Source organism: Pelophylax lessonae (assembly GCF_965119305.1).
Source record: "Pelophylax lessonae genome assembly, chromosome: 2".
NCBI lineage: Eukaryota > Metazoa > Chordata > Amphibia > Anura > Ranidae > Pelophylax > Pelophylax lessonae.
In genome coordinates, this window is record NC_138769.1 from 49,875,834 (window position 1) to 49,891,804 (window position 15,971).

At 45.1% G+C, this 15,971-nt stretch overlaps 1 pseudogene across 1 annotated transcript; it reads right to left on the minus strand.

Annotated features, from left to right (window-relative positions):
- Positions 1-5,782: 5,782 nt before the first annotated feature.
- LOC309547949 lies at positions 5,783-15,062 on the minus strand (annotated as a pseudogene). The gene is made up of 3 exons: positions 15,001-15,062; positions 9,957-10,771; positions 5,783-6,015 (listed from the first exon to the last, which is right to left on the minus strand). The product of its transcript is annotated as an uncharacterized misc_RNA (transcript).
- Positions 15,063-15,971: the final 909 nt, after the last annotated feature.

The window sequence follows — 15,971 nt, forward strand, 5'->3', positions numbered from 1 at the left end:
CCGCATAAGGGAGCATGTAAAGAACATCCGTAAGGGATTTGAGAAGCATAGTTTATCATGACACTTCAAGTTCCACCACTCTCAAGACCCCACGGTAATGGTTTTCTATGCCATTGATAAAATCAAAAATAACTGGAGAGGTAGCAACAAGAAAATCGATGTGTCAAAAAACGAAACGAAGTGGATATATCAAATGCAGACCCTCCAGCCCAAAGGCTTGAATATCGATATTGATCTGAACTGTTTTATCACTGATTTTTAGAACTCCCGTTTTAAAAACTCCCGTTTTAAAACTCCCGTTTTTTGAGCCTTGGACTTTGGAATTTTATCTCTTTTATTTTTATTTTTTTATTTTTATTTTTATATTTTTTATTTTAATATACATTCAAGCAAGATAACATTCTCCTCTGATGCAGATCTAGTCCTCCTTAAAGTTCTCCTTTATGGATAATTGCAATTTACAGATTTTTATATATTTTTATATATAATTTTTTAATATTTTTTGGAATTTAATTCTTATATTTTTTCTGTTCCAATGTCTCTCCTCACCATATAAGAATATTCCAAGTGTCCCACTGCAATGGTTTCCTTACTTTAACGTCCTCCCCATTTTTTCTGTTTTTTCTGTTTTTTTCTGGATCTTATAATGAATACACATGGTTATTTATTTTCAATTTTGATTTCCATCTAAAAACGTGAGAACCGGCTTTGGACTTCAATTACAAAAAATATAAACTATTTTACAAATTTTAAAAAAATATTTTTTCAGCACGATTTCATCTCACCGATTAATTGTTACATGTATGGGCACTTCTTTCATAGTCTAGCACCAATTGCATAGACACATGGGCCCACGTTTTTATACATTATATTTTATGTATAGAGTATAGTTTTAGGCACGTATCACTTTGTCACATAATAATAAAAATATTTTAATCAATATCTATTTATTTCCCAATCACGGCACACACTGGTTATCAGTTCATTCCGATTTAACCAGACACATCACTATTTGCACAAATGTATTTTAAACATAGTATTTTAAACATAGTAATTGTTTTTAGTCGTACGCTATGGTTAATAAAGTATATTGTTGTTTTTATGTACGGCAAACACAACATGAAGGGAGTTCACATGATGAATAAACATTCTTTAGGATATGGGATGGGTGCACCAAGATGGCCGCCGTGTCCGGCCTCAAATTAGGTACACCAAGATGGCGCCATCCCAGCCTATAAAAAGACCGGGAGTAGTGAGAGATGGCACGCTCCAGATGACGTCGTATGACGAAACGCGTAGGGCGTGGTTTGTGTACGTCAATACGTCACTTCCGGTTTTGGTGTTTTGAGCCAGTGGAACGCGGAAGCGACCCGGCGAACACCATTCAAGCTGATCGTGAACTCCCCAAACTGTGAGTGGATGCTAAATATTTTTGCTTTATACAACAAATGCTACGCAATGGAGGTTTATTCTTTGTTGTAGTGACCAAGAAGTGTCGAGTCAAAGGCTTAAGAGTGCGGTAAGCAGCGGTGCTTTTCTTGGTGGAACATCCGCCGGCGCCATATATTGTTTTAGCACGGATCACAACACGTGGCACTTGGTTTTATCAGCACTTGGCACTTTTTATAAATGTATGGTATATGACATTTTAAATATGGCACAATAAGCACAGCCCAGGTCAACACCTATTGTTGGTTTTAAACGGCACGTAGCACTTTTCACTTTGTTGATTGCAACACATGCACTTTTACAGCACATATTTGCACAATACTATTTAAAGTGGTAGCGCCGGGTCCAACATTTCTTGCATTTTTCTAACTCTACTACCTCAGAGGTAGGTTGGAGGCAGCTTACACCACAAAAAAAAAAAAAAATTGATTTTGTACTGAAACTCCATAGCGCTGGTATATAACCCCCCTTTTCACAAGATAGAATTGTTTCACTTGGCACTTTAAAGGCGTTTATATTACAGTCACCTGCTATCTACATCACTTTACCTATTAATTTATTCTAGTATCAATTTTTGAATTATTAAGATATACACAGCACACTTGTTTACAACGTTTTTTTACATTTCTTGCACTTCGACACCTTTGAGAGATATGTATTGAGTATTAAGAGTATATTGGCAGCGCCACACACCTTCCTTTATTTATTTCTTACTTTTACTATATATCTTCGGAATATAGTTTCAGAGGGGGGCTGCAGCCATTACCTATAGATAACCTAATATATCCTAAGCGCGGATTTCTCTACATACATTCCCCTTCTTATAGTGCCACTTACAATATGTGGTCTCTGCATGTTAGCCTTCTTATCATAGCGCCACTTACAGTATGTGGTCTCCCCATGCGAGCCCTCTTATGATAGCGCCACTTTCAATATGAGGTCTCTGCGTGCAATATTTATGATCATAGCGACACTTAGAGTATGTGATTTCGATAAGTTGATTGTATGGTCAGATTCTACCATATATGGTCAGCCTAAGAGTTCAGTAGGGGCTCCTTTCCCCTCCATATGCCCTCTTCATATCATAGATCAGTCCATCTCCAGCCCTTACATCCGTTCCCCGCCCTCCACATAACATTGTGCTACTTTGCTTTGTTTTGTTTTGTCCCTGCTGAGCTACCGTAAAATGTTTCCTGAACTGCTGGCATATAAGCCCTCATCCAAAATGGCACATGCACGGCCTGAAGAAGGAGCGCATGCTCTGCAACGCGTTGCCGTTTGTTCTACACTTTGTCTCCAGGAAGTGACGTCATGGCCCTTCTACCTGCGGACCCACGCTACCCAGCCCCCGCCGAGTGATCAGCACGTCCCCTGCCATTCCACAGGAGATTGCAGCTCATCCTCCACAGCGCCAGCTCCGCTAGGATTCTGGAAGGACCCCCTGGATGACCATCGCCTAGACTCTCCATTACCTTGTGATGCCTGTTTTTAATCATACCTTTGTGAGTAACACTCTTTTATTTGCCATTAAAGAACCTTATTGCTACACTCAGATTGGCGCTCGGTTTTCTCTTCTCTCTTCTTGGATCCATTACAGGGTTACTTCACCCTTTACCGTCAGCAACCATCGAAGTGAACTAGCAACTCCACCGGACTTTTCAATTGGAACTGACATTTCCCACCTCCCAATCTTTAGACTACCATAGCAGTTCTAATATTCCGATTGCGCCAATTTCTCCCCCCCCCCCTCCTTGCATAGCCCTATGAGAGAGGGACCCAGAAGGTTAGAAAGACATGCAGAAGACCAAGGACAGGTATCCGATTGCTGTGCTCCGTCCACCCTCATTAAACTAGAATTCCAGACATGGTATATGTTTACATAGTTACATCAGCCCAGCTTAGACCAGTGTAACTTTGTATTTATCATACCTGGCCAATGCCCCTGGAAGCTGGAAATCATTGAAGTAGAAACTACTTCGAAGATCCCTAAAGTAGAAACTACTACATTGTTCCACTATGTTTCGGGTCCTGCGTCGAGTGGCTGGCTTTTTTGCTGCCCCCCTGCAAAGTGCCGCCCTAGGTCTGGGCCTTGTCAGCCTAGGCCAAAATACAGCACTGACCTCTTCACCTTTTCTATGCTGTGTTTTGGCATGGCATCATGTAGTCCTGCAGTGAGACCATGCATAGAACCCTGACAAAGTCACTACTTCATTGGAAGGTAGTAGGAGATGTGATTGATGAACAGGAAGTGCTGTTGACATTAGGTAGCATTTTGCAAATTGATAGAGCTAACATGAAAATAGAAATGGTGTTGTAACTGAAAGGTGCATGGACAAACATATTTGTGAAATGATCTGTTTGGGTATACTATATGAAGAGGTAAGGCTGCACTGTCCAATGTTACTAGCATTGCCTCATCCTCCAACTAATCAGATGCTTGGAGGAGGTTGGAAATTTCTTAGGGCACAAAAAAAAAACCTCATTTAGTGAAACATATGCCAGGGTTTAACCTATATCCCTGTCTACGTCCCAGCCATCTCTTCACCATATGAAATATACTTCACTTCAGTATGTCTAGTGTCCGTCTCAGTATTCCTAATTCACCCAGATTAAAGGATTAAGATGCGGATTTCTATGGACATTTGTACTTTAAGACTTAAATCTTAGACTTGATGAATCAAAAAAAAAAAAAAGAAAGAAAGAGATTAGACATGTCTTAAATTTAAGTGAGTCCATGTGTGAACGTATGTTACAGAACAGGACCTCTTATAAATCCAGTATTTTTTTCGGATTAGCAGTTTAGTCATTGGTCACATTTAAAGTCCAATTAAGTCCTTATATTTTACTTCTATAAAAGTTATACATCATAAGTATTTGCAGGGCCAGGACAAGGGGTGAGCAGGAGGGGCGGCTGCCCTGGGCACTGTGGTAGGTGGGGAGTGGGGGGGGGGCACCACAAGCAGATTTGGGGAGAGAGGATTTGTGTTGGAAAGGGGGAATTCGGGGGAGAGGAGGGGCGCAGGGGTAAAAATTGTTTTAGGTGGGGAAATGTGTCTGTGATAAGAGTGGTGGTTTAGGTAGATTTGTGTCAGGAGGGGGGTTGGTAGGAATAAGATTTGTGCTGGGGCAGGGAAACGGCGGGGGGGGGGGGGGGATTATGGTGGGAGGGGGAATGCGAGTGGAGGGGATAAGATGTGTACTAGGAGGGGAAATTTTAGGGGTAGAGGATTTGTGCTAGGAGGGAGCAATTTTTTTTTTTTTGGGGGGGGGTTAAGGGACAATTGAGCTAAGGGGATTTGGGAGGTTGGGGGGGATTTGTGTTGAGAGGAGGGGGAATCTATGCTCAGGGGAAAGCATGCAGATTAGTGCTCAGATTTTTTGCTGGCACATAATGGTCATACATCTTGGGGGGGGGTTTGGGAGGTTGCAGTTTGGCATGTTCACCCTTGGCCCTAGATGTCCTTGTCCGTGGCACTCCGAGTTTTTGTGTCACCATTTTCGAGATTATTAAAGTTTAACTCCAGAAATTATGTTTATTGCATACTAATATTAGTCCAGCTTGGCACAATATAAGTATGCATATCTTGTACTAATGAACCACTGGGGAAGGTTACAATCAGGGCTGCTCTAAGAAATCACAGGGGCCCCATACAGCCTACCCCCCCCCCCCCCTCCCGCAAAGTGACTGAGGACATAGATATATCAGTCCCTCTCTCTGCAACCTCATTTGCACGGATGAATGAATGGGAAGCACTCTAAGGCTTCCTGCTCATTCACAAACTGAAGCATAATAAATATAGTTTACTATGCTTTAGTGATGATTAGACACATGAGTGATTGGTAGCGATCACTCACTGCATTTATTCAGGAAAGGAAGGGGCCAGAAAATGACATATTTACAGGCCCCTTCCCCTGCTCTCTATCCTAAAACACCCATCTGTGTGCCTTCAGCAGCTGCCGACGGGAGAGGAGGGGAGGGAAGCCGGAAGCGCTGCGGTGAAAAGGGGGCCTGGACAGATGAAAGCAGCGCATGTACTAGAACCAATCCCCCTGCAGTGCAGCCGGAGAGAGAACGAGGAGGAGAAGTTGGCAGCGCAGCAGGGGGACGCAGAAGAGGATTGGTGTCTGCAATTAGACAGTACAGCTGGCCCTCTTGCTCAGCAGGTCCCTTTTGAACTGATGGGGCCCGGGCCCAGTACAGGAGGGCTGGCTGTACTTCCTTATCAGCAGCCCTGGTTACAATCATTGTAGTCGGAGCTACTGCAGTAATAGCTGTGATCTTCTGGGTCCTGCTCAGGTTCTGTGCAATCGGCTCTTTCTCTGCACATGGGGGTCAGTCACTCAGCATTGCCACTTTCTGTAGAACGCCTTTTATTTTTTCCAGCGGAAACCCTGCACTGGTCTTGATGACGCCAGGACCATAGACCAGTAGAGTGTAGATGAGAAGACACTGCAAGGACCGGTCTAGCAGCATGGAGGAGCAGGAATTGGGTAAGTAAATTCGCTTTTCTGTGTCCCCCAGACCTAAACGAGCAGCTGACCCTTGCAGTTGCGAGCGCATCTCCCCTGAAAGGGAGACAGAGGCGTAACTAGAACCTTCAGGGCCCAGGAGCAAGAAACCATGAAGGGCCCCACGGACCCCTGTCCGGGACCCTTCTCTTCAAGCCTGGGGCTCTTCCCACTGATCTTGGGGCCCTTTACTCTCATTGCGGGGCCCTTTTCTTATGGTCCCTCAGCGGGACCCTTTCATAATTTCTGCAGTGGGCCCCCTTCCTGCCATCTTGGGGGTGGAATGCCAGGGCTAGGATGCAAGTGTGACTGTTGCAATCCTGGAAGTTCACCCACTGGTGTCGGTGGTTTTTATTTTTTGGTATTTTAATTGTATTATTTTTTATCATTTTATTTTTTTTACAATGTCACTGACTATGACTCTGTCCATTCAGAAAAGGAAGGAGCTGGTAAATTACATATTTACCGACCCCTTCCTGGTTCTCTATTGTGACACAACCCCTGCAGCAGCCAGCAGGAGAGGGAATGAAGCACAGTGGGGGGGGGGGGGCTTTTAGCACAGTGGGGGGGGGGACCAGGGGAGCACACAGGGGCCCATAGACAGCAGAACACAAGTGAACTGGGTAGGAGGAGTGGCGGGGGCAGCATACTGAGGGACCAATCTCCTCCATATTCCTCCTGCAGCTACAGGAGGAAAAAGGAGGACAGTGATTTCTCTACATGCTGCCCCCGCCGCCCCTCCTATCTAGGTATACAGGGGAGCTGCACAGGCCCCTTGGAGCATGGGGCCGGTTGCAATTGCAACCCCTGTAGTTATGCCCTGAAGGGAGAATTTTCCCAGAGTTGGGCTTTATTTTAGAATTCTTAGGTGACGCTTAGGCTGCAAAGGATGTTGGCCTTTATGATCAAAAGTCATTGTTTCTGCGGCACTGAAATCCCAACTAGCTTTGCAGCCTTATCTACTGGACTACAGAACCCCACCTGTCCTCCAACCCCTTCGGTCCCTCTCTACAAGTATACATTGATTTTTTTATCCCAGGTAAACAATGCTGCTGCCCTGAATCACAAGCACATGACCATACACTGTATGTAGGGAAAAGGCTCTTGGGAGATGTAGTTCTGGGGGCATGCCTATGTCAGTAGAAAACGACCTCTGTGTGGCTGCTCCAGCATGAATTTTACAACCCTGGTGATGATGTTACCTGGAGCAATAAAGCCTGTTTCAAATAAATGCTGGGGGAAGTTTGTGGGTAAATTTGGGTAATGCCTGAACATACCCTTTAAAAGCAAACCAAGCTACACACTGGCAGAGTGACATTCATAGATGCTTACATGGTGTGGAAGAAGAACAGCTTATGAGACAATGAACAATCCACATCTAGCCACTCACTAATTGTCTGCAGTTTCCTTACTTTGCTAATAACATCCCCTTTATACGGTCTGCAGCGTTAGGGGGAAGTCCTTCGTTATGTACAGTCTGCTAATGGGCTGAGCAGAATGTTAGTGGGAGACCTGTGCATAAGACCCTTACCATTGTGCCAAAGTGGGGAAAATGTACAGCAGCTGGAAAAAAAAAACCTCCAATTATAATTTCCACAATGTCACACGGAAAGTGACTGAAGTAAACACAGCAGTGGTTTTTTTTTTTGTTTTGTTTTTTTTCTGTAGTTTTCTAAGATTAACAAATTGAGAAGGAGCCAGCCTTTTTCTTACATTTGTTGTGAAAGTAAAAAATCTGTATTTTTTGCTAGAAAATTACTTAGAACCCCCAACCATTATATAGATTTTTAGCAGAGACCCTAGAGAATAGAATGGCAGTCGTTGCAATATTGTATGTCACACGATATTTGCGCAGCGGTCTTTCAAACGCAATTTAAAAAAATAAAATAAATACCTTAATGAATTTAAAAAACAAAACAGTAAAAATTAGCCCAATATTTTTGCACAATGTGAAAGATGTACATCGAGTAAATAGATGCCTAACATGTCATGCTTTAACCACTTAACGACCGCCTACCGCAGATTTACTGCGGCAGGCAGCCGCTCCTGGGCAAAGCGACATAGGTATACTAGGCTAGGGGGCGAGCTCGTTTGCGGGGGAAGGCGGTACGTGTGTCAGGCAGCTCCGAATGCCGCCTGGCACCCGCGATCTTTCCCCGCTGAGAGAGAAGGGCGGTCGGCTGTTGTAAACACAGCTGTTGTAGGAGAGTGTCCTGAAGATAACTTTAGTTCATCAAGTCATCTGGAAAGAGACTTAACCCTAAATCCACCTAAGTGGCAAGGTGACTCAACAGCCTGGCTGTAACAAGAGATAGATGTCTTCCAATGTTTTGTGCATAGTTAATCTGGAGTATCCCACTAATACCTTCTCCCATCCCTAATTTATAAATAAAACAACTACATACCCCTGGACTAATTGACTGAGCCAAGAAGTGAAGTAATAGACTTGCATGCCAAAGTTTCTAACAGTACCCAGTGCTGTATCTTGGCCTAGGCCAACAAGGCCCAGGCCTAGGGTGGCACTTTGCAGGGGGGCAGCAAAAAAGCTGCACCCCGCACAAAAAAAAAAAAAACAGCCTCCTTCCTGCTCCCGCACGAAAAGGGTCCCTGCCGGCTTGTGCTACACTTTTAGTATAGTGCCAGTCTTTTGGGGCGAATTGGGCCAGAGGGCAGGGTCCAGGAGGGAAATAAGTCTGGCACCCACATAAAGCACTCACACTGCTACCTGCCAGTATGATAATACCGGCGGGTGAGGACATTCGGACAGACCACAGGCCACCAACCACACTTAATACAACTGGCCCGACAGCCCTGAATGCTAATAAGTGTCGTACTGCAGTCTAATGCTCCGCCTACCCTCCTCCACCCCCAGGTATGGCAGGTATCATGTCAATAATATAATTTAATTTCTTTAAACATCCTTGTCCTTGAGCGAGCATATTGATTTGCATCATATACAATTAAGACTTTTAGTTGTATATGATGGCAATAATATTTTGGACTTGCTTACCTCTTATGTGCTATCGCAATATGTTACTGGATTAGTAAGATTACTCCTATCGTATAAGATATTTGGACTTGTGTTTTCTGCTACTAATTATTTCACTAATTTGTATACTGACTATGGACTTCCTAGTCATTATACAAATAAGTGAAATATTACTATAATTACAATCAGTGGCAGCAAACACAAGTCCAAATATCTTAGGCTGCACTAATGGGCACTGATAGGCTGCACTGGTGGCCACTGACTGGGCTGTACTGATGGCCACTGATGAGGCTACACTGATATGCTGCACTGATGAGGCTGCACTGATAGGCAGTAATGAGGCGGCACGGATAAGGCTGCACTGATGGGCACTGATGAGGCTGAACTTATGGGAACTGATGAGGCTACGCTGATGGGCACTGATACACTGTGGTTGTGGTCTGTGGTTTACAGATGACAGAACAGATAATCATCCTTGATGCTCCTAACATTAATGGAAAAGATGGAGATCTCTGCCATCATGTAAAGGAGATGAAGGGGCTAGCTAGCAGGTGGGCTGAACTTACCTCCCCTGAGGGGGGGGTGGTTCTTCCACTGCCTCTTGTGCCTGTCCGGTGTCCTGGTTCAGGCCGTTCTCCTCGAGGATGCTGTCCATCAGGTCCTGGGTGAGGTCAGTCCCTGGGGGGGCCAGATCCTTACCTTCCTGCATTTCTCCTTCGTCTTCCCCCGCAGACTCAAGGTCCTCGAGGTCCTCCACCACTGGGTCCAGTCCAGCGATGTCATGTTGCTGGGCCACGGTGGGCCGCTTGGTGGGTTCTTCAGTTGTCGGACTATCTAGGTTCCGTTTCCGGCCTTTGCTGGTGGGGGTGGGGGTGGCGGTGGGCAGGGTGGGGAAGTCCTCCATGGAGGACAGGGCGGGGGGGGGCAGGTGGGGTCACCTCCGACTCAGAGGGGGTGGGGAGGGATGGGTCGGAGGAGGTGGTAGGGGCCTGGGGAGGGGGGGACTCACCAGTGGCTTTCCGCGGTTCCTTCGCTGTCTTTTCCCCTGGCTTCTTTTTCCCAGCGCTGTCTGGAGCTTTGCCCTTGATCAGGGCTCCAGCGTAGGACCGGGATCTCTGGGGGCAGTCTCTGTAGACGTGCTCCGCCAATCCGCAGAGGTTACAGGTCTTGGACCTCGGGCAATCCTTGGTCTCATGGCCTGTAGCCCGACAGAACCTGCAAGAAGGTTCCTGACAACCCATACCTACGTGACCCTGCTTGCCGCACCTGTAACAGGTCTGGGGCATGTCTGCGTAGTACAGGAGTCCTGCGGAGGCTCCCAGAGAGAAGTAGGGCTTCAGATGCTGGAGATCCCCCGAAGGCTCTCTCCTTAACCTGCAAGAAACTGCCCACTTACCTGTTCAGAAGCCGTTGACATCGAGGATTCTGACTGGGTCTTTGGCCACGATGCAAAACCTCTGGAGGTAGGTAGCGATGTCTTTTCCTGGGGTGTGGGGATTCCTCATGGACACCGTCACCCGCCTTTCATCCCGTTGAATGGGAGTATTCGCAACAAAGTTGCGGAAAGGGGAATCCGGGCCATAATTCTTCACCGCTTCCCAGTACCTTCTACAGACCTGTAGAGACACAAAAGTTATATAAAATATACCTTTCATGAAGGTCTGCACGGACAGTGTCTCCGCCTTGCTGAACCCCTGTTCGAGGATCATCTTCTTGCCAAAGATTTCCGGGGTCATGTCAGGGACTCTTCCGTCCACCTCCTTCAGCTGCAGCACCACTGTCTGCCTCATCCAGGGTTCCAGGGTAGGAAGCCCGTCTGCGGACCTGGTTGGCCTTGCTGAGCCCGGCTTGGTGACGTTGGCCGGGGTGGGGGTGGAGGTTGAGGCGACTTCTCCCGGAGTCTTGGCAGAAGTGGCGGGGACGTGCTTTCTCTTCCCGGTGCTCTTCCCCATGACGGAGGAGTTCGTCGGTAGTCGCTTCAGGCAAACTTTGGCGGCTTCCTTCTTATTCCTCGGCGTCTTCACTCTTTCGCAGCCTTTAAAAAGGCCCTTGTGCGCCTACTGCCCGAAGGTAGTAGCGCAGAGTGGGGGGGGAGGAGGGAAAATCACAGTCTCGTTCCTTGTGGGGGCTAAGCCTCAAGCCCAATAGCAGCAAGTAGGTGAAGCCGAATTTAATCGACGATCCTACAAGGCCGAGCAGAGGGTACCCCACAAGGACCAAATGGCTTGGATAGATACAAGTGTTTCTCAACATCCTAGCTGTAAAGCAGAGACACCCCTAAGGGCTAAAGTCGATACTACACTTGATCTTAGCCAAAAGGCCGAGCAGCCTTAACCCAGGTATTTAACATCATAATCATGATGTACAAAATAAGTGAGGCGGTCGGGAAGTGGGAGTTTCATTAACACGTAACAGAGGACGCAACGCGCTCACAGAGAGCAACCCATATGTATGTCTATAGATTTCTATGTAGGATATTTGGTAGCACGTTGTTGGCATTCATGAAAGCTGACCAGAACCTGAAGATTAATTAAAGCTACCAAAATATGATCAATTTTCTGAAAGCAGAGATTATGGAGAATAAAATGGTGGTAGTTCCAATTATTTATGTCGTTCAATATTAGCACCACCGTAAAATATGAAGGATGAGGTTATGCCAAGTAAATAGATACCCAACATGTCAAGACTTAAAATGGTTGGAAAGTCATAAGTGGACATGTGCAATTTGTTTCATTACTAATTCGTTTTTGGACGAAATTCGGTATATTCGTTCATTCAGGAGCAATCAAATGAACGAAAGACTCTTTGATGAATGCGTATGAAAATGAATTGTCAGAAAGAATGAAAATGCGAAAGAACGAAAAATGATTCAACCTACGAGTTTAACGGATCCATTACATTCGGATCATTTTCGTTTTTTGTATTTTTGTTCTGTCTGATTACTCGTTATCTCTGAATATAAATAAATAAATAATGAATGCATTCGGATTTCTTTTGGATTTGTTTGAATTCATTCGATTTCTGGATGGGCGATTTTACTGATGTCATGTGTTATCTCTGACGAATGAGCTTATCCCTTATTCCCTTCTCTTTGCAGCAGTGGTCTTGTAAATTGTGGAGTGAGAGAGAAATTAATAATTTCTAATTAAGCTTTCTATTATTTCTTATTAGTAGTAAAATAGGATTTCCTGCAGTTCTAGAGTGGGTTTTATTATCTTGCTGTGTGTCTGCAGCCGTCTGCACTGCAGAATAAATTTTTTATAGATTAAAAAAAAAAAGATTTTTTTTTTCCCTACAGTTTCCTTTAGTGAGCCAGTGTGGGTTTTATTATTTTGCTGTCTATCTGCACTGCAGAATTGTTTTGTTGTTGTTGTTAGCCATCTACTAGATAATGATATTGATAGATCTTTGTTTTCATGTTAAGCCCGGCCAATTCTAAGGACTGGGCAGTAACTTATCCCTTTCTTTTCCTGATACATTTTATTTATTTATTTTTTTTTAATTATTTGTAAGAAAAAAAAAGTTATGGCCCTGTTTACATCTGAGCATTTTTCAGCTCGTAAAACGCACATCTCTGAAGTTCAAAAACGCTCAAGAAGCAAAATCCTATTAATTTCAATGGCCATTGTTCATATCTGAGTGATTCCCGCGACTTGCAATGGCACCCCAAACGCGGCGTGATTTTGTCACGATTGTCGCTCGGCGAATCGCGATATAATCGTGCAAACAGAATCGTGGGACGCCTGATGCCCAAAAGAAGTACAAGAACTTATTTTGGGTGTCAGGCGATATGTGAACAGGGCCAAAGTGTTACTAAGCCAACAACAGTACAATCAGTGTGTAAATGCAGTAGAGCTGCACGATTCTGGATAAAATGAGAATCACAACTTTTTTGCTTGGATTAACCACTTAAGGACCAGGCCTATTTTTGACACTTTTTGTTTACAAGTTAAAATCAGCGTATTTGTGTATTTGTGCAGCGGTCTTTCAAACGCCATTTTTTTGGAAAAATTGGGAAAAATCACATTTCACTGCATTTAAAAAAAACTAAATGCCCAACATGTTACGATTTAAAATTTTGCGCACCCGCGCAATGGCAACAAATTACGGTCAATAAAAATCTCCATAGGTGGCGCTTTAAAATTTTTTAACAGTTACCAGTTTAAAGTAAGAGTGTAGCTCTTTTTTTTTAATTATTGCTCACGCTCTGGCGATCGTGGCAAGACCTCACATGTGTGGTTTGGACAGCCATTTCATTTGCGGCCCGCCATCCTGTATACGTTTTCTTTCGTGCCCGAGGTCACGGCGACGGGGGCGGCTAAAATTTTTTATTTATTTTTTTCCCTATTTATTTTATTTTTTTGTTAATTTTAACGCAGGTTTTTTAAAAAAAAAAAAAAAGTCTGATCACTTTTATTGCTGTCACAAGCAATGTAAACATCCCTTGTGACAGCAATATGCAGTGACAGGTACTCTTTATGGAGGGATCGGGGGTCTAAAAGACCTCAGACCCCTCCACTGCACTTCCATGTATTCAAAACGCCGAAAACTGCATTTTTTAATACATTCACTTTTTAAAACTGCCGCCTTTAGCAGCCCAGTAACCCGGACATGACGTCATGGACGCCACCTCCGGGTTACGTCATCGGAGACCCGATCGAAGCTACATCCGGCTTAGATCGGGACTCCATCCAGCTGGCGGACGCGCCGGCTGGTTGCTCTGGTCTCCCGGTGGGACGGGAGACCCGGGCAGAGCTGTGGAAGGCGGCGGGGGGGGGACGTCCCCTCCCGCTCGCCAGGGTAAAGATAGAGCGGCTCCCGAGCCGCACCAGTCATTACCACCGGAAAGCCGACCACCGGCTCTACAAAACGGTACCAGGATGATGCCTCTAGCTTGAGGCATCTTCCCGGTACAACCACTTAAAGTCAGCCGACGTAGGTTTACGTCAGTTTGCGTTAAGTGGTTAAACATTAAAGTGTATTTTTTCCCAAAAACATGTGTTTAAAACACCGCTGCATAAATACAGTATGACATAAAATATTCCAACGATCGTCATTTTATTCTCTAGGTTTCTGCTAAAAAAAAAAAAAATATATATATATATATATATATATATATATATATATATATTGCTTTGATTTTGAAATCCTGTGGTGGTCCGGCGCATCCGATACAGTTGGGAGGTATGCATTTTTGGAAGCATCAATGGGTATTTTCTATACGTGATGAAAATATTCTTATCAAGAAAAAGAAAATTAATGCAACTATTACATACAGGGCTGCTGTTTGAAATCACGGGGCCCCATACAGCCTACCTGAAAGGGTTACCCCCCCCTGGCTGGAAGTGACTAATGACATAGATCAGTCCCTTTCTCTGCGGCCTCAGCTGCATAGAGGAATGAATTGAAGGCTTCTTGCTCGTTCACAAACTGAAGTAAAGTTTACTATGCTTGAGTGATGAATGAATACAGGAGTGATTGGTACTGATCACTCACTGTGTTTATTCAGCAAAGGAAGGGGCCAATAAATTATATATTTACTGGCCTCTTCCCCCTGCTCTCCATCCTGAAACATCATGCAAACATGCCCGCAACAGCTGTCAGCAGGAGAGGAGAGAAGGGAAGCGGGAAAGGGGCACACAGGAGGGCCCAGACAGCAGATGGTAGAACCAATTCCCCTGCAGTAAAGTTGGAGCGAGAAGGAGGAGAGTCCGGCAGCGCTGCAAGGGGAGGAAGAAGAGGATTGGTGTCTGCAATAAGACTGTACAGCTGGACCTCCTGCTCAGCAGGTCCCTGGCCCCCCTTTTGAACTGATGGGGTCCGGGCCCAGTACAGGAGGGCTGGCTGTACTGCCTTATCAGCGGCCCTGATTACATAAGGGCTGGTAAGCTGAAATACTTTGCATGTTTTTGGGTTTAGGTAGGCTTTTACCTCTGTTTTGGGCACACTGTGTGTTTAGCCCCTATCTGTCCAGCCTTGCTGCCAGCAGCCTATTAAACCCTATTAGAGGCTGACAGCTGCCGGGGCTGGATGGTGCACCCAATAGTACTTACGTTAGGATGAATGCCTGGAATGCAGACTGCTTGCGTTCTGGGGAATTCACCCTGGAGCACATACTGCCCTAAACATAAGTACCACCGTGCCTTTTTCCTTGCAGCTGCATTGGACCCCACACTAGTGCCCCACAACTCAAGCATTGCACCCAGCTGCAGGGTGCTTTCAGAGCGACCCCATTCACTTAAGGCGAGAGAGGCTTTAGTTGATGGCTGCTGCCTCTGAAGCATGGAAGGGGTAGCGTTTGAAGGGTGGTTAAACTGCAGCTCAACCACAGGGTTTTACCCCCCCCCCCAACCTAACGTGTGAACAATCCCTTTAGGTATTAACCTCATACAACGCTTCCAGAGTCCACCCTAAACCTTGGCCTGGTGCATCAACAAAGGATCTGCATTAGCAGTCCACACTACCTCCCACACCGTGCGGCCATTCATTCATTCATTATTGTCGTGTTGTTGTGCTGGGAGATTGAACCATGTGGCTGGCAGGGCTATGCCGTGTGTGTTTGGGTGGGTGGGGGGGGGGGGGGGATTTAATGACATATTCCTGTGCTGGAATATAGCAGAATCCAGTTGCTTGGTAACCTGAGGACCTCATTCATCTTTTTTTTTTTTTTTCAAAGATCACAGAAATGTCAAAAAACTGATTTTATAGAGGCGGCAGCTCAGGAAATGGAAATAGGTGTGGGAATCAGTCACTTTTTATTTTAATGAGGACAGTGAGGTTTTGTTGAAGCGCTAATCATACCTGCTAAAGATCTGCAATCACCTGCCGACCGCCAATCATCTCTAAAATGATTCCGCAGGTAACGACTTTAAAGGGGATTTCCACTCGGCCCTTTAATAAAAACCTTTAAGGGTTTGTTCACCTTGACTAAAGTTAAATATTGTCCTGGCTTTAGGTGGAGGCTGTTTACATGTCTCCTGAAGGGAAAAGTAAAAAAAAGGGGGATATAAACTGCGGTATATTA